General features: G+C 46.5%; 1 pseudogene; it reads right to left on the reverse strand.

The window, feature by feature from the left end:
• Window positions 1–3,783: 3,783 nt before the first annotated feature.
• On the reverse strand, window positions 3,784–4,305 carry LOC138567901 (histone H3-like centromeric protein A pseudogene; annotated as a pseudogene).
• Window positions 4,306–20,421: the final 16,116 nt, after the last annotated feature.

The following is a 20,421-nucleotide window of genomic DNA, read 5'->3' on the forward strand; positions in this document are numbered from 1 at the left end:
AGCAACACAGAGCCAAGTGTTTGTTCTCCACACCCCTCCTCCACTCTGATCAGCCAGGTCAATGTAGGGTCACTTTTCACTCCTTGTTCACTGCCTTGCCTTCCAGATGTATCGCTGCCTCCTGATGTCTTACCATCTCTACCTCCAATGGCTTTCCTTCTACCTTTTGATGTCTCACCACTTTTCACTCCTTCGTTAACCCCTCCTACCCATAATATCTCATCACCTCACCATCCCTATACCTCATCATCTTTCCTGTCATAATCTTCAATACCTTCTCCTGATGTCACACCACCCCTCGCTCCTGATGTCTCACTATCTGTCCGTCCTGATGTCACATCACCTCTCCCTCTTTTGTCTTCTTCACCTCCTCCCACCCAAATTCACCTATATCCTCTAATTTTCTCCACACCAGACTCTTCCTTTTAGATCCTCCCTCTTAACTACTGCCCCCTTCTGCTAATCCCCATCCTTTATGTAGGGGCCTGTCCCTGCCTCACAGGCTGCCCTCTCTCGGGATTGTGGGTTCTGAGTTTAAAGAACTTAAGGGGTTTCTGTTAATACTAAGATGGTCTCCAATCTACCCTGCCCACATTTAGTCAATATATGGGGCCGGCACCATCTTAGAATTTCTATTAATACAGCAGAGCTGTGCGCTTCACAGGCTTCCTCCACTCTCACGTTATTCTCAGGTCTCTTCGTGAGTGGGGCTCCCAAGGACTAATAAGATGTGTGTCCACATTAACTAGGGGCTTTTCTAGGTCAAATATGTGCTGCGCTGGTGTAGCTAGTTTTGTGCTGTCTGCTAGTGTTGAGGAACTTACAATACAAGTCTCTTAAAAGGACTGTCCCTTAGGAATGGCAACTGATCATTCCCTACCATGTGGTGAAGGGAGGGTGGGGTGGACTAGGGCAACCTCCCATACCACCCGTGAACACTGCACTATGTAACGAGTAGTGCTACATAGACCCTGGCGGTAGCCGTGCCCTTATTAAGGGCATGGCTGACGCCGGTAATTCATTTTTACTGGGCCCAGAAAAGGGCAATAACCGGGTCATGCTGACCTTGGCGGACCCAGTAATTGCCTTTTTCTGGGCGCCGGTAAAAATTAATCCCCATTCCCATTGAGCCCCATAGGGCTCAATGGGAATGGGGAGGATGCTAACGGGCCCGTTAAATGACGGGCCCGTTGTAAGCATCCTGGTCTGCTAGCGGGTCACGCTAAGGACGTCTGGTCTGACCAGGCGTTCCTTAGCGGGTCCCGCTGCACACCTCATAATATTGCGGCCCGTAATGAACGGTGCCCGTCCCTTTCCAGCACCGTTGATTACGGGTCCGCACGGGTCCTAATGTGGCCCTAAATCACCCAAACCCTCACCCAAGATCCAGGCAGGGAACTTCATCACAGATCCCAGGCATACAAAGGAGCCTACACAGGCAACATAGTCAATTTCACTCAAACCTGGAGCGAAAATATGAGATACTTATATCTAATGACGTGCTGAGGAAGGCTGGTCCAACAACTGTCAAATATCTTGGATTCCATGTGAGAAATGTCCTTGTTCAGCCCAATAAAGGGTACGGGAAAGCAATGCAAAAGCTACCACTGCCAACCACCAACAAGGAATTCTGAACATTTTTACGATTAGTCAGAGGCTGTTGGAGTTTCATTCCCAGGTTCTAGACAATCGTGGGACAAAGTGTGCAAACCAATTATGATAGACAACCCAGAACCACAAGACCCTTGAGAAGTTGGAGTGGCCACTGTGCCATCCAAAACTTTCCCCGACTTCTCTTTACCTTTTATCCTCCAGATGGATGCCTCACAAGAAGGATTGGGCCAAGTACTCTCACAGGATCAAAGGGGTAGTGAGTGCCACATCCTTACTATTCGAAAACGTTCCCCCGGGGAAGGAAACTATGCAGCTAGCGTGCCTGGCCATCACATGGGTCACAGATGATTTAAAATGTTAAAGGACATTTGCATCATGAGGGGATTGCTGGTCCTGCAACCTTACATATTTACCATAAAATATTGAAATAGACATTTACAGGAAAATGTTGATTTCCTAAGCTGATATGCGTGAACTCCTGAAGAAGAAACTCCTGAAGAAGAAACTAGGAAGGTACCGTAGAAAGGAGGAGGTATGTGACAAAGTCACTTTCAAGAGTCTAGGAGATAGTTCCTGGAGAGCCTTTGGGCTTGTAACCAACACCTGTGCCACATTGCTGGATCTCTGCCCCAACCCTTACCTTGTGCTGTTCATGCAAACACAGTGAAGCAAGAAATCGGATGTAGAGAAACACAGCACCAGCATAAACTAGCAACACCATCCTCGATCTGTACAGCCATGCATTTAGGACCATTTGACTCCAAGATGGCAAACCGCCCTTTAGTGCACGGTCCACCTCAACTTAAGTGAATTCACATAAGGAAACTTTAGATCAAAGAGATGCCCTCCAATCAGAGGGCCTGCTCCTGGTAGCTCCATAGCTGTCTCAAGTTCCATAATCGAAGGCACAATTAAGAGTCCCAAGAGGGATATAAAGGGGAGCCTGGCCCAGATAATAGTATGTGTGTTATAACATTCTTGGCAAACGTGGAAAAAGAGGAGGGGAGAAAGGTGAAAAGAAAAGGAGAGACGATGGAGAGGCGCAAAGAAAAAGGGGAGGAGGAAGAGCATTAAAAGAAAAAGGAATTAGAGAAGAAGGAATATCAAGACAGATGAGGAGGCAAGTCAACTGGATGGTGTGAGGTAGATGATCATACTTAAGAAAGAAGAAAATAAAGAGTATCCAGAGAAAGGGGGATTAGAGGCAGTGCAAAGCCTGGCCAAGAAGGGTGCTCATAAACTGATGTAGAGGGGCAATACAGAGGCCTGGAACAAAATGGAGACAAGAGAGGAATGTGAAAAAGACTAATATCGTTCTATGTTAGGAATGGCTACCTGAAAGGCTTAACACAGGGGTCAAAGTACCCTGGAGTCCAACTGTTCCTGAAGTGGCTGATGCCTGACCCCTGTCAGATGATCTAAGGGTGCTGATCCTGCCTGCCGCCAAACAAGAAAGACCTGTGTAAGGTGGTTATGTCACGTATGAGAATATTATGCCTGAATATAGAGTGTGAACTGCAACCGGTATGAAACTTGGAAGATTCGGCACCCACCATACTTAAAATATACAAACATTCAATAGAAAAAAAACAGGAATCTAGAAATGCTTATTAGAAGGGGAGAAAGGAGAAAGCATTGCAGAGGTTGGCGAGAGTTAAAATGTGGAAACATAGGGATAGCCGAACTTGCAGGGGCAAAAAAGGCAGGCGGAAAGATCGATGAACAGGAACAATGGAGACATAAGAATTCAGACAGTGGAAAGCTGAGCGGCACTGCAAACAGCAGACACTAAAATTATACAATAGAAGTGTTGTCATAATAGGTAATGAGGCATGCAGAGGAATCTTAATAACTAGAGGGAGATGATGCATTGGGCAAGTGTGATTAGGGCTCAACACAGGAGGTAGGAACAAGTTGGTGCTTGGGGGTCAGACATAGGAATAATGGGAGCAGCTAATAATTGGAGCAGCTTGGGGAAATTAACTGCATGGAACATTAAAAGCAGTGCAAAATTCTCAACTTTGTTAAAAGCACAATCAGAAAACATAGGAGTTAAAAAAAACACTTACAAATTGACTGGAAGACAAATTTTTATTGAATACAGAAGAGAATTTTTTATTGAATACAAAAAAGCTAATCCTGGTGAAAGCTGCACTCTTTCTTACTAGGTCAAGCAAGTCCATCATCGAGCCCACGCAAGCGGCGCGCAAGTTTTAAGTCTTCAACACGCAGCGTGACTCGTTTGGCATGGAGGGCGCAGTAGTAGGAATCCTGGAGCAGAAGCACTGCGTACGCTTCCGTGGCTTCTTGAATTGCAAGAAGGGCTTGTGCCTGCCAGCGCAGATCCACCCCTCTAGTGTACTGTAAACAGATGTCACGGACTAGCCGCGCGAATGGAAGCTTTTTTATAAGCAGGCCCGTGCTCTTCTGATACTTGCGGATCTCCTTTAGTGCCAGAGCACCTGGCCGATATCGCCTCATTCTCTGAGCTTTCTTCAAACGTTTTGCTGGGCGGGTCTTCTTCTGTCGGGGAATCTGGGGGTCTAGTGGAGGACTGTGCAATGGGGATTGTGGTGGAGGCTGTTGTTGGGGGTACAGAACTTTCATAGGCTTTTTGGACTTGCGCTTGGACGCAGACAGGCAGGGGGAGGTCTCCCCATGAGATGATTTAAGTGATAGGTCTTGTTCCATTCTGAAGGCCTAGGAGAGGAGAGACAGCAGATGCCTTTACCAGTGTTGCCAGGTCAGAAAGAAAAAATAAGCTGAATGCCCTTCCAAAACAAGCTGACTTCTTTCCAAATAAGCAGAGAAAACAAGCGCACACTTAAAATTCTGTGGCTAGGTCTCAAAAGTAAGAAACATAACAATAGCCTAAATAAACATGGAAAGAACACGTGTTACAACAAAAATATTTGATTATAATTGCATTTTTCTGACATTTAGTATCTCGTTTCCATTTCTTGTATATATGTTATTTAAAAGTATATCATTGGCTTCTCTGGTATGTCTCCCTGCTGGTGACTGGAACAAAAAGGTAAGGAAATGAATGTTGGCTCTGCTCAGTCAAGTACGCTTTGGCTAGAAGAGATTCAATTATTTACCCAGGATTACACAATTTGCTTAAACAATGATGCCAGAATGTTAACCCACTGTACAGTTTAGGCACGAACCCTTTCATGCTGCAATTGGTACAAATATTAAAAATGTGTATTTCAAGGGCCACATTAATACTGCTTTGCGGAGCTTGAAAGTTTCCCATGGCCATGTGCGAGAAAGCCATCCAGTCCTGTTTTTGCCTGGACTTCTGGGGCTTATAGCTTTCTTAAATTACAAGAGGGGAAAATCTTCAAATCCCCGAATCAATAAGGGAAAGAACAGGACTGGATGGTCTTCCCTATCTGTCCAATGCAATAGTGTTGGCTTATACGACACCTAACAGCCCAACCCAAAATGTTTTACTTTTGTGTGCAATGGGTGTATGCACTGCATGATATGAGAAAAGGGAAAGCACAGTGTGCCACACAATCACAAACTGTTCCAATTCCTTTTTCCATGGCATCCAACACAACACACCATCATCTAGTGAAGGTTCACACACTCCTAATACAGGGGTCATCTTAACAGCTTTGGTGGAATAAGATCAGCGAGGCCCCCCAATTTTGTTAGCACACCCTGTATGCACACCACAGGCCATCAGGTAGGTCTGGACTTTGAAGAAGTGCACCATCAAGGCAATGCCCAAGACTGGCTGCAAAAGAGTTGCAGTCCCACCACCACCACAGCCACAACGCGGTTACACCTTTTGACTTTCTAGCACCTCCATTCTTATGCATTCATTTTTAGGCAACTGAAATCGTGATGGGGGGGGTTTAGTATTTGAAGTGACGTAAATTTGTTTTTCCCTCTCCCACAGTCTCTGCATCTCTCCTAACATGTGAATGGTAAGCCCCCCCACCCTTATTCTAGGTGAACCCCTGACTCACTCTAAAGCCACCAAGGTCATTTATCCAAGTCCTACACAGGTCCCCACAGTCAATCTCCACTTCTTGCTGCAACACGCAGATCCAAATCTGCGGGCAATTCTGTTTGTATAGTTGAAGCACCAGTGTCCAGCTCAAGTCCCTCCATGAGAGGCGGCCATGGAACAAGGCTTTAGTTAGGTTTGACGCTCTGCATCCCTCCCTCCAATTTGTCACAAGAGTTGGAGATCTAGAGTGGAGACAGCCAGGGTTGGTGCAGTGAGTCCAGCAGTGGTAGGGGCTAGAGGGCCATATACACGTAATTACTTACCACACTTGCTTCTCTGATGTGGCTAGGCCACCCCACCATGCCCTGACTCAAAGCACAAGGCCTCGGCTCAGAGACTCTGCAGCGCTGCAACAAGTGAATGCAGGCACTGACACCACTTACATGACACATTGTTGATATTAAACATTTGAGGTGCACATTCTCAGAGATATGGGTGCTCTCTTTAGCCATGCAGTCGGTAAAAGACTGGGCAAGGTCTACATCTGAAGTCGTACCATTGCTTGCGGGAAAGGTCTTTTGACACTACATTTGGAAAGATTTTATTTTATGAGGCTTATTGCCACTTAGCACTTATTTTGGGAGCTACTCTGAAGCTAAACAAGAAAAATCTGTTTGTGTGCGTGTTAACACATTCGCAGGTTGTTACTGTAGTGTAACACTGCCATTGTGACATGCCAACGTGACAAATATCAACAGAAAAATGCTTAAGTGAAATTGAATTTAGGGAAATTGGATCTCTCTCATAACATTATGTGCGTGTTTCTTCTGTAAATGTTTCTTTTGCAATGAAGCATGCTGGCAGGACCTTGCCTTACTACAATCCCATAAACTGAGTTTTAACCACGTTGAGCCTTTGCCTTAACCGATACGGAGGTCTGTGTTAATTAGAATGCAGCCTTTAGTTAGGTCCACTACTTAGTCCAATGATGCTGTTTGTCTCACCCAGTCCAGTCTCCTTTGCGTGGCCCCTCTTGACCCAAGACACACATGTGATCTGACAACTCATGGGGCGTGTTGGTACTGTATGCAGAGGTTAGTGTTGATAGAAGCCTCAGTAGACAGCGACTCGTTTCAGTAGAGGAAACGAGGAAAAGGATGAGCCATGGCCTCAACCCACGCCCACGGGAAAGTTAACTCCTATTTCAAATTGAAATAGGAGTTAACTTTCCCGTAAATGTGGCTTATTCTTGCGCTTCTTCGTTTCACGCAGCGCCTGCTGCTGATGAAACTTAGCTGCAGGCGTCAGCGCCGCTCCTATTTCATTCATTTTTTATTAAGCTTAGCAGGGCCTCGGCGATTAAGTGAACAAGCCCCAGTGGTGGCACTCTCAGTCTAAAGTTGTACCCGTGCATGCCCCCTTTTTTTGAAAACATCCCTCTTTCCTTGTTTTTGAACCTTAATTTTACATCCCCCTTATGACCTCATCACCACCCATGACCTTGATCTACTCATGATCTCAGAAACCTGGCTTCACGAGGCCTCCGGCCCCGCGCTCTCCCTTGCACTGCCCTCTGGGTATTCCATCACTAGGCAGGATCGACTCTCTAAAGGGGGAGGTGTAGCAATCATTGCCAAAGACGCCCTCTCGATTAGAAAGGTAGAGAAATCCCTACACAACAACAGCGACTACCTCCAAGTCAAAATCAACATCTCTCCCCATTGTACCATTACCATTCACACTGTCTACCGCCCTCCAGGCCCAACAGGAGACTTTCAAGCCTCTCTCACCCACCTCCTCTCCGACAACCTCAAAAAACATACAAAAGCCATTCTCCTTGGGGACGTCAACCTAAGCCTCCTGGACAGCAAGGACTCAGCAGCCAAATCCCTTGACTCAGCCCTCAGGGCACTAGGATACAAAAACACCATCTTCTGCCCAACTCACACCCAGGGCAGAACTCTCGACTGGATTGCACAGCATAACTGCCCACTCATCATCACTGGAAACTCTCCCACCCCCTGGTCCGACCACCACATCATCACTTTTAGCATCCCTACCACCAGCCCCTCCACTCCCGCACCACAACCCCTGCCTCCTTGCCTCGCAAGAAGCTCCCGTCAGCTCACTAAGGAAAGGATACTGCCCTTCCTCCAAGGCCCAGCCTTCAGACCACCTTTTTCCACAGACCCAGAAACCCTCGCAACAGCCTATGATGTTGCCATCAAAGCAGCTATCAACTCCATTGCACCACTCAAACCCCGGAAATCCAAACCAACTACCCACTCTAACTCCTGGTTCACCCCGGACCTTCTCATACTCCGCAATGAGAAAAAGGCTGCACTTACGCAATGGCAAACATCCCACTCCGACGAAGATAAGCTGATCTTTAAAACCCGCTCCACCATATACAAAAAGGCAATCACCCTAGCAAAGTCCAAATCCTTTGAATCCAGAATCTCAGAAGCCCAATCTAGCTCAAAAGAAATCTTCGCCATCCTCAGGGAGCTGGAGACACCCACCCCCGCCCCCCAGAACTTCACCAAAGACAAAGCCTGGTGCGACGAAATACAAACGGCCATGCAGACCAAATTAAAGACTCTCCAAAGCAGAATACTGGCTACCAAACTAGCCCTACCTAATACACACATCCCTGTCCCACCACCAGCCTCGGACCCCCCCCAACCTTTTTCCTTCAAACCCATACAGGAAAAAGATATCATCAACATAATGAGGAATATCAAACCCTCTAACTGTAAAGGGGATGCTTGCCCAGCCACCATCATCAAGGACTGTATTGAAGCGCTTGCTCCCTTCCTGACAGCCTTTGTCAATGCGTCCTTTGCCACAGGGAAAGTCCCCGCTTCCCTCAAGGAAGCCTGGGTCCGCCCTCTCTTAAAAAAACCAACTCTTGACCCAACATCCCCTAACAACTACAGACCTATCACCACTGTCCCTTTCCTCCTCAAAATATTGGACAAAGCAGCCTACCTGCAGGTCCAGCACTTCATTGAAGAGAACAAACTCCTGGGACTCCGTCAATCTGGCTTCCGCCCCAGACAGGGGACGGAAACCGCCTTACTTGACCTGAAAAACCAGATGGACGATGCCAGAGACATGGGCAAACCAACACTTCTCCTACTTCTTGACTTATCCGCGGCTTTCGATCTTGTTGATCACGACGTCCTTTGCCACCACCTCTCCTCCACTGCCAAGTTCTCCCCTGACGCCACTGCATGGATCACTTCCTTCCTACAAGACAGAACCATGCAAGTATTCTCTGACCTAGCCTCCGCCTCACCCTCCTTCATACTCTGTGGTGTGCCCCAAGGCTCCTGCCTTTCTCCCACCCTGTACAACATCTTCACACGGCCCCTCTTCCTCATCCTCGACGCTATGGGTATCTCATACACTAACTATGCTGACGATACCCAGATCCTCCTTACCCTCACTGGCAACTACGACACTGACTCCTTGACCCTTAACAACCTCTACAACACCATTCAAGCCTGGATGGCAGACAATGGACTATGCCTCAATTCCGATAAGACTGAACTCCTCCTGATAGGCTCCACCGACACACTAAGAAATCTAGACTCCCAATTCAGTCACTTCACCATCGACACCATCAAAATACCTGTCTCTGACTCAGTCAAAACCCTTGGAGTCTATTTGGATTCCAACCTATCCATGGAGAGACAAGTCAATGCAATAGCCTCCTCAGCTGCATATCACGCTAAACTAATCAACTCAGTCAGGCCCTTTCTCTCCAAAGAGAACTGCACAAACATAGCCAGAGCCATCACTGGCTCCAGGCTAGACTACTGCAACGTACTCTTCCTAGGAACCTCCAACAAAAATCTGGAAAGGTTACAAGTCATACAGAACAATGCTCTCCGTGCAGCCCAAGGCATTGCTAAAAGAGAACACATCTCGGAGGCCAGAAAACTAGCCCACTGGCTCCCAATTAAGGAATGAATCGTCTTCAAAGCTCTTACACTGACCCACAAGTGCATTCACCTCACTGCTCCCGCTTACCTCTCCGAAAGGATCCACCCTGTCTCCTCCACAAGGCCAACCAGATCACCCTATACCAACATGCTCTATGTGCCACTAGTAAAAAGAGCCAGAGCGGGGGGTTCCAGCTTCCCATATCTTGCACCCACACACTGGAATGCCCTACCTCCCACTATCCGAGGTGAGGCCTCCCTCATCGCCTTCCGTAAAGCTATGAAAACCATCCTCTTCACATAAGGTCCCTCACATCAGCATGAATACTATACATTTTGACCCACTGCATAAGCTGGAATGTAATGACCAATCGCAGAAGCTGTAAGTATTGTATTATGTCTGTAATACTTATAATGTACCAACAACTGCTACCATTCCTGTACCTCTGTAACTAAGCTCTCACAAGTAACAGCGCCTCAATGCCCGTGGGCTGCTTGCGCGCTATATAAATCTAAATAAATAAATAAATAAATAAATTTCAGAAAACAAGGAGCCAGTAATGTCCGTTATACCACGCTTATGCCTGAAAGTGCCCATTGCCACACACTTTTCTTTAAGATTCCCTTTTCTCACTCCAAGATGGTCACCTACAGGGAAGTAGTGCTGAGTGTAACTCTTCTCCTGCCCCTAACGAAAGTGGAATTATGTGTTTCAGCCTCCCCACCCCCCCCTCACACAGAATGTATAAACATCGCAAGACCCCCAACCCCCTCAGCAGGAAGATGGAGGTGATCAAGTCGGGAAATGACTCTTGAGAAAGCGCTGTAAACAGACACCACAGTGGACCGAAGAGCAGGGCGTGGCACTCCAGCAGGAGCGAGACGAAGAGGAAGGCTCCAGTGCGGGATGAGGCCTCCATACATGACGCAGAGGTGTAAGCAAACAAGGGGTTAAGAGGAAGAAGCATTGCTCATCAGCACGCGTGCGACCAGGCAGAAGGCAAGAATAAAACGGGGGAGGCGGCGGACAGCGGCCCTATGGAGGAGGTAACGCAGGGAAGTGGAACGCACCTCTATTGCTTAAACAATGGTCCCCAGGAGGCAGGAAATGTAGGAGACAGCGATTTCGGTGGGGGGAACAAAATATAAATGACTTTGGGACATTAGCCATGCCTATGGATCACCTGGAGGGGGAGCTCATTCTTCACCTGTCTGTGGATAATCTTAATCTAAACTAACTCCAAAACCAATGTCTGTCGGCGAAAGGGCAAGTCAGGGTGTAGCAGAAAGCGGAAGAGATAAAAACCATAATGTGCAGACTGTACCGGAACAAGGGGAAGTCATGGTGGCACACAAGCTTCATAGTCTCCCACCCCACTCTTAACCTGCAAGTCTCTGACCAAGTGGTAAAGTAATCTTTGAGGGAGACAGGAGGGCTAAGGCAGCAATTTTGGAGACAAGGCAATTGTCGATAAGGGGTCATGGACTACTGAGAACGTTTTGATGGACTGTATACTATAGAGGTGCATGCGGATCCCGCAGGACTGAAATAGCACGGTCACAAGAATATTGATATTCCCCTTGAGGTTGGTGGGGGGGTCTGTGGGACGGCACAGGAGGGCATTGATGCTGGACGCAGATTGAGACGACATTGCACGTCATAGGACTAAGCAGAGTGGATAACCCCGGCCCCCGAGCCAACCCAGCGAAGAGTGGGGCAGATAGGTGGTATAACCTTAAAGAAGCACATGCCAAATGTTAAAGGGAGAGGATGAACTAAAGGCACATCGGCATCCCCCAAGGCCAACACACGAAGGGCAGAGGGGACAATCACAGGCTGCTGGCAACCAGAAGTGAAAGATTCACCCAGCGAGAACCGCTCTCCAACCCCATGTTCGCCACACGTAGCGACTAAAGAACACGGAAATCCCATGGCTATTAGTAAAGAGGAATTAATGCAATGTCTGGCCGAGCACCAACAACACTTAAAGGAAACGCTTCAGAAAATCCTTTCAAGAACAGATTGTTGCAATAAGATTGCACATAAAAAGTGCAGTTCTAGTATTAAAAGGGAAATCTCGAAACTGGACAAGCGAAAGGACAATACTGAACGAGCTTTATAAGAACTGGCAGAAGACTCGCGAAAAAATTATAAAACCTTGGAGCACCTAGCACGGACGACGCATAACTGAGAAATCCAGTGCAAAGATCTTGAGAACAGGTCAAGGCGATCTAATATAAGCGCTAATAAGGTTCCAGAAGAGATCAGAGATAAAGACCTCAAGCACTCAATACAAGCTCTTTGTGCTGATCTGCTTCTGGAGATCCCCAGGAAGATTTCCTTTTGGATAAAATACATAGGGTGGGCCCTCATAGGAAAGAACCGGGGACCCGACCCCAGGATGTGCTGGCAGCTTTCACATCATATGGGCAGAAAGGTGTCCTCAGGGCAGCTCGGTCAGGCTCGTCCTTAACCATCAATGGATCGGAAGTTCAGCTTTACCAAGACTTGGCTTTTTCTAGCCTAATCAAAAGGAGACAGATGAATCTGGTTACTCACCTTCTTAATCAGGATTTTGGACATTCCTAATCAGGAGTTTGGACATTTCCTTTTGGCTTGCCATTGTACTGGAAGGGTAGACAGGTCCGGGTAACAACATGTGAAGAGGGACTGGATGTGGTAGCGCCGAAAGGCAGAGGAGCCCGGACTGGGACATCGGATACAGGAGGAGGAACTTCCCAGCAAAGACAATGGGAATGGTCGATGGCAAAGCAGGACAACAGGAAGGCCCATGCTCCGAAAGGTTGGGACAAATCATAGGATATGTCACACTCCGGCGGGTGATAGTGGGGGGATCAGACAAATCAGGTACACCAAGGGAACTGGGATTTGGCGGGTTTGTGGTAAATAAGAGAGGGGGGGGGAGAATAACATTGGAGATGTAGGGCTGGGAGAGTTGGGAGATCAGGTGGGGGACCGGATTGGGATCTCATGGAGAGGGCTAGCATACCTCTCTGCAGTTGGTTGTTCCCAAGTAGTTTACCAGCGCATGGAAGTGTTTTCACGAAGTTGTCAACAGGACCCATGTACGGGTCTGTGTCGAAGTTTAGGGGGTTGGGGTATCTGGCGGAGCGAGGAGGTGGGACTATTGGGGGGAAGAGGGGATGGTGATCAGAAGGATAACTGAGAAAGCTCGGCAAGGTGTGGAAGGCAAACATATACGAGTCTCGAGGGTTCTATACAAGCATCTCATTTTTAAATAGTCATGGCCCATGTAGTCCCCGGGGGACTCATGAGGAGGCTAGGAGTAAGGGCCCAATGGAAAGGAATACGAAGGGTTGAACTCGATTTACCATGAGTTTTAAAATACTTGCGTACAATATTCGGGGGCTAAACTCGATAGCAAAGCAGTGTAAATTGAGTTATTTTTTGAGGCGCGAGAAGCCAGACTTTCTCACGCTTCAAGAAGCACATCTAAGTAGAAAAGATCACGAATTAGACTATATGGGTATCAACAGATTTTCCAGGCGAATATGTATAAGAAAATGTGGGGGTTGTGATTGCATTTAGAAATAACCGTGATCTGGTGATCCTGAATGTGGTAAGGGATAAACAGGGGGAGATACCCATTTGTGAAATTCTGCATTAAGAGAGATTTACGGGTGAACAGTATATGCACTAAACCTCGGCACAGGAACGTTTTCTGAAGGCAACAATGGAGGTACTTGAAAATATGGCTGAGGGGCATATTATATTGACAGGGAATTTTAATATGATATGGGATGCTGACATTGATACTAGTCGAGTGGGATCTACGTTGCGGGCTACACCATCACAACGGCTCAAAGACAAGTTTACACAATTAGAGTTAGTGGATGTGTGGCGAACTAACAGGGGAAAGGATCCGGGATTCATGTTTTATTCGCATGTACACAGAACCCAGTCGCGAATAGATTATATTTGGGTATCCGCTAGACTAATGGGACGAACTCAGGAAATCTCTCTGGGATCGATAGCACTATTGGACCATGCACCCCTAGGGGCGAATTTGACCATGGCACCCAGCGACAGAGGATTGTGGAAATGGGTTATGCTGGAATGGATCCTTGTGGATACTGTTTCCACAGGGGAAATAGCAGAACAAATTCAAGCCCACTTTAGGGAAAAAGCGATGGCAAATACCTCTCTGGGAATTTGGTGGGATGCTGTCAAGGCTGGCTGGTTTCTCCCCCAACTCCTCCTCACTTGTATCTTCACGTGAGCCCTCCGGGGTTTCTGAACTCTTCTTCCGTCTTGTTGTCTTAACTTCCTTGCCTTTCTTCTCCTTCTTGTGATGCAAATAGGGACGAGCTCCCTCGGTGGCCACCTTGACCGGATTGAGATCCAGGTCCAGGGGACCGCCGAGGAGCAAGCCCCTTTCAGGTAAAAAGCCTTCGGCAGGAAAAACCCTGGGTTAACAGATCTCAGTCCGCTCTCTTCCTCTGGGTGGCTTGGATCAGTACTGAGAAGCAGATAGGTCCTCTTCAAGTTCAATGAACAGTACTGAGGCAAAGTGCAGAGGAATCAGCGCTGAACAAGAGGAGGAGCCGAGTGGTTGGGGATGAGGTACGGTGCAGCTGGAGCAAGACCTATACTACAGAAAATTCTGCTACTGGGCAGCTGCAAGAAAAAAGGTAAGGAGTGAAAGATAAAAGAATAAGACAAGATAGCAGGCTAAAAGCTGAAAAGATTAAATAACGAGCGGAAGGAGGGGGCCAAAGACTCTGGCAAGACAATGAGTGTAAACAGAAAAATGCTAAGAAAGATGGCAGATAGGAGAAAAGTATAGATAAAATCTAATAAACTGCACAGAATAGCCCAACAAAGAAGCCGTAGCAATTAGAAGTAGCGTCAAGAGGACAGAAATATCGGAACCCAAAGAATGGCAAAGACAAGAAGCTGAAACAGTAAGGAAGGAAGAATACCCTGCAGAGGTGCCGGGGAAATATAGTAAGAAAGCAAAAGTAACCAAACCTGTGACAAAGCAAGAGAAAGATCCCCGAAAATGTTACCTTCAACTGGAAGAAGATCCCGAGTGTGTCAGAAGACAAGAAAAGGAACAACAGAACATCAGAAAGACGGCTGCGAGGGAGAAAAAAGTAAGCAAGTCACTGAGAACACATAGACTAGCAGCGTATGGACACAGACGATACAACACACCAGCTCACAAGAGGAATGGACGTAAATACAATCCGGCGACCATCTTGGAAATAGCATAGACCGTCACCGTGGAAGAAAGGCACCCATGTTCGGTGTATTTCCATTTATGCCAGTACTTCCAGGTCTGATGCATGACAGATGTCTTCAAAGCGCTAGTCAGGGAGTAATTGATTATCTGCAAGGCCTTGAGGGAAAAGATGAGTAGGCGATTTGTGGATGATTTAGACACCCAACTCAAGAATATTATGCCAACAATTGCCAATTACCCTAGGAGGGAAACAATGAAAACATATAGAATCATTAGAGGGCAGCTAGAACTATTAAGGGTGAAAAAGGCGGAGAGGACCCTACTTAGAACTAGGCAACATTATTATGTTAAAGGGAATAGGGTGGGCAGATTATTAGCACGTCAGTTAAAACAGAGGATGGCCACCAAACGATTTTGAATATTAAGAAAGAGGAAGGGGGGAGTTACTGACACAGAAGGCATAAAAAGATGTTTTGAAATATTGTATGGTGCATTATACTCCTCCAATAGGCTACAGGAAGGTCCGGTGAATACATATTTAGCCGGAATATCGCTTCCGAAGTTATCAAGGATATGGAACAGCTTGAGGAGGATATTACAGAGGAGGAAGTTTTTTTTTTAAACTTTCTTTATTGGCAATTTACTCAACAGTACAAACAACCCCAAAAGCCCCCCTGCCCCCCCAGTGCTTTCACAAAGGCATTGCAGCATTCCACAACGCATCCTTCCAGATACAAAAAAAAACATGGAAGAGAAGAGACATCTAACAATAGACACACCCTACCATTGGCACTTTCAGGGTCGCCCAGACGTACCCCAACTTCCGCTTAGTCCTGAATCCGTACAACAGCACGGTTCCGCAGTTCTCCTCTCCATAGTTCATAAGCGGAAACCAGCTAATAAGCGAGCTACTTCCTACGGGGTGTGTCGGGGCAGAGTCCCTGCGACGACAGGGGCCCGGAGTCCCCTCCACTCGACTTCTTGAGAAGATATAGCGTATAAGCATCCCACATCTGCCGATCACCCCAGCACTTCCTTTTCATTGTGCCCCATCTCGTTTCCATATCATGACAGTACAGGACATCTTCAGACCATTGGGCAAATGTCGGGCCTCGCTTCCTACAGAGGAGGAAGTTATCACAGCCATGAAGAAACTACCATCAAAAAAGGCTCCGGGACCAGATGGCTTTACAGCTACATTCCCTAAGAAGTATCGGCAAAGACTGGCACCTCACATGACATGTTTGTACAACTCCTTTGAAAAAAGTGGGCATATTACTGCGTCAATGGATGAGGCTAAATTGGTAGTATTTCCAAAACTGGGTGTCGGTCATATAGACTAATAGTGTTAATTAACATTGATACGAAAATCTACACTAAGATATTAGCCACACAAATGGAGACCAGACTGCATATGTTAATATGGCTGGATCAAGTGGGTTTTATAAAAGAAATCGCCAGACCTTAGATAATTTTTAGAAGGGCTGTCACTTAATGGACAAGGTGGAAGGGCGAGGGATCCAGCGGCACCTTTGGCTGGATGCTGAAAAAGTGTTCGATCATCAGGTAGAGTGGCCCGTTCTCTTCCAAACAATGCAGACAATTGGGTTTGGCAAACGCTTTCTGCAGAGCATACAGGTAAACTATCAAACCCCAATTCTCTGCTGTCCATCAATGGACAATTGCGGGCCTGATTCGCTTAGAGGGGTACTAAATACGGATGCCCGCAATACATCTAGAACCTTTTCTACAACGCATATGGGAGGCACCGGGCGCGAAGGGGATACATTTCAGAGGGACGGAACAAAATAATGGCATTCGCCTATGACATGCTACTCGTCATGTTGGAACCCGGAGATCGATGAAAGTGGGGCAGTCTCGGGGTTAAAAGTTAGAAATCAATGGTAACAAGGTAAATCAAAAGTTAGAAATCAATGGTAACGAGGCAAATTATCCCCAGTTACTCAATACACTAAAAAGAGACCTGCAAAGGCGGAACTCCTCATTTATATAATGGATGGGGCACATGGCTTCAATAAAAATGGTAACTTTACCACGCTTTCTTTATTATTTTCAGGCCTTACCGGTGACTATTGCCAGGAGCTTTTTTAAATCACTTAATTACATCATATGCACCTTCATATGTCAGAACAAAAGACCATGGATGGCCCTGCAGACCTTAGTGGTCCCCTAGGAAAAGAGGAGGGATGGCCTTCCCGGATTTTAGAATATACTATTGGGCAGCAGAGTTGAGGATATTGAAACAATGGCTGGCAGAAGACGACAGTAAACATTGGGTCGCTATGGATAGAGCAGTAGTAGGGGCTCCCCTAGATGAGGTTCTATGGCTACCTAGAACCGATCGCCTCCCCCACCCGAATATGAAGGCATCACGAATAACGGCACTGGTGGCCGATGTGTGGCATTAAGTGGTGAAACAGAAACACATAACGATTCTGGGGCCCTTTACACCAATATTTGGCAATCCTCTGTTTACTCCAGGGTTCGAGGCTAGAGCCTTTGTTAAATGGAAGGAGTGGGGTTATATAAAGCTTAAAGATCTCACGTTGGCCCAAGAAATCAAAACCTTTAAAAAATGTAAACAATCTTTTGCACTCATGGAAAGGGACTGACCCAGCTACTTCCAGCTTCAGCATTGAAACTTGCATTCCCCCCAATAAAGCTCAAGCAGGTAGACAGTTCACTGCATTTGAGAAATATATTACATCGCACACAGGGGACACCCATCTGATCTCAACACTACATGGGCAAATGGGAAGACACATAAGATTGTCATATATCTGATGAGGAATGGGAGTCACTTTGGTTCAACTAACACGATCTATACAATTAAGGGAAATGTGGCTTAAAATTCTCACTGAATGGCATTATACCCCGGAGAAACTCAATAAGATATTCAGGGGGACATCGCCGGACTGTTGGCGTAAATGCAAGAAGCGGGGGGACTGGATCCATATATGGTGGTCGGTTTTGCAGCCATTCTGGCACCAGGTTAATAGGACCATACGGGAGGTTCTGGGGGCTAATGTATCTGTAGGACCAAGTGAATGCCTGCTAGGCCTTTGGACAAAAGATGGGATTCCACGAGACAGGGCACATAAAAAAATGTGTGGTTTTGATGTTAACGGCCCAACTTGTGATTGCACGGAATTGGAAGAAGGAGGCGGCCCCAACTATCCATGAGTCGCTATATAAACTGTGGCAAGTACTGGCCATGCAATGGGTTACTTATGATTTACAAGGGGAAGATCGAAAGTTCAGGAAGGAGTGGGCTAAATTATTGGATTTTTTGAAGGATGAATACAGATCTTGATTATGTGCACAAAATATCAGGATTTTTGGCATTCCCTAAAGCCTAATTATTATTTAGAAATTTAAGAAGCATGAATTACTAATGTCTATTTAATCACTAAAGGTACTGCCGATGTGGGTGGGGAGTAAGGGGGGTAATTGTTATGTAAATTTGCGAAATGCCAATAAAAACATTTTTTTAAAAAAAATATTATTTTTTGTTTGTAATATACAGATTGGTCTTACCAATAGGTCTCCAGGCTTTCTGTCCTTTGATTCCGTTTAATGAAAATTGTCTTTCATTTTTTTAGTGTGATATAGGTAAGCAGGCTTGTCCTTCTGTTTTGCCTAAGAACGTCTTATTTATTGCATTGGTTTTGACTCACTGAAAACGTTGTTTACCTTTGGATTTCCATAAACTGGGACTTAACGATTAATACAAAACAGCACAAATGGTTTCACTTTATTGTATTTAGTAAACTGCTTTAAAGTGAGAATTCATGCAATAAAATCTGTATCTACAGGGTATGATCATTTTGCCTTGCTGAGAAAGTGCTAGGTGCTAGCACGGAACTTTAAATTTGGCACTATAAATACATGGAACATGAATTACATGCAAAGGTTTCATATGAAGGTTATTCAAGGATACTTATGTATTTAGTCATTTTCTAAATCCACTGATACAAGAGAATCCATGTATTGGCACAGCTAACAATTAAAACCTGACACAGGGTTCGAAATTGAGGGAGCTGTGGGCTATTTAACTCCTGCTTGTAGCCTTCAAGAGCCTGGTTAGCTTGATACCATCAACTACTAGGAGTTGCCTTTGGCTCCCTAGGCGACCTGATGCTGAACAAACACACCTATACGAATTTAACTCTCGTATTTGGGACAATTTATGAATACACATCAGGACACATCTACACAACATTTAAAGCATAAGGGGCCATAAATAATCATCTTATGTGGAAGTTAGATTTGCAGAACGCTCTGCACTAGCTCCTTATTCTCCATTGATAGCTCCTGGTTACTGATTAATGCTGGATACCCAGGAACTGCTTTTACCTATAAATGAAATCTTAGTTTTGATCCCATCGACCTCAAATCTAAGATGACTAAACTCAATGGTAGTCAAACATTTTCCTCACAGATTGCTCACACATTTATGCAGCAGAACGCCAACACCCAGTGAAAAAGCAAAGACACCACGTACGCAGCATGCACTCTTCCTCACTCAGGCAACCATAACTACTGGATTTCCTCACACTGCCTAATCAAACAGCCCGGAAAGGGGTTCTATGGGAGTTGGAGGGATCATAGTGACAGTTAAATTAGTACTTTGTGAGAACAAGGGGGGACCCGGGGGAAACGCAGAGAATTTCTCCCCGGGGTATTTTTGGGAGCTACACAAGCCAGCGAGCTGGCCGGCGTGCAGAATGCCCCTAGGGGTATATAAGGGGGCAGGGAAGGTTTTGGAGCAAGCGACAGTTGGGATGAGCATTTGTCCGAGGTCTCTGCTCCCGAGCCTTCCCTGCCTTCAGGCCTGTTCATAGCGGGTGGAGGTAGGAAGTTAGAGAACTTAATAGTTCTAGAAGGTAGTCGGTTAGTTCGGGGAGTTTATATGGTTTAAATTATACTGTAGTGGCATTGTATAGTTGGGGGTACTGTAAATAAAGTACCCCCTTCCTTACCTGTTTAGGCTCATTGCGCGGCGCGGCAACCGCTCTGGTGGGTTGGAGTAGCGTGTTAGCTGGGGGAACTCTGGGCGGTGACCCGGAGAGCTACGGGCGGGGAGGTCCGCACGCGTGGTCCTCATCTAGGAGGGTGCGGTTCTGCGTGCGGCTGTCGTGTGTGGAGCCGGTGGGGCCGGCAGAGGTGCAAGGGAGCACTGCATGGTACGGGCAATAGGGCTCACAGTGTGCCATTGGGACGCAGGTGGGCGTGAATTTCCATCTCCCAGCTCCGTGGGAAGAGTGCAGTGCCCACCCTCCATAGGCAGGGGGCGGTGCGGCCGCTTGAAGGAACAGCGTGCCAGGCCAGTTAAGATAGTGGGCTGTCCTGGGCTACGCAGAGTGCCGTGCAGATTACCTCGCAGCTGTGCGCTGCCCAACACCCCTTTTTTTGACTAGTACGGCAGTGCGGGGGGTCTCATTAACTACGGTTAGCGGCGCCAGAGGCTGTTAAAAAAGAGAAAAAAGTGGGATGAATGGATAAATGAAACTTGGGTAGGGGCTTATAATTAGAGAGAAATAAGTTTGTATAGCTAAGAGCTCTCGTCAGGGAGGGAGGGGAATTTCAGGGTGGTGGCAGAAATTATTTAGGCTTAAATTACAAAGCAGGTTTTAACCCA

This window comes from Ambystoma mexicanum, chromosome 2p, assembly GCF_040938575.1.
Source record: "Ambystoma mexicanum isolate Mex_15411 chromosome 2p, UKY_AmexF1_1, whole genome shotgun sequence".
NCBI lineage: Eukaryota > Metazoa > Chordata > Amphibia > Caudata > Ambystomatidae > Ambystoma > Ambystoma mexicanum.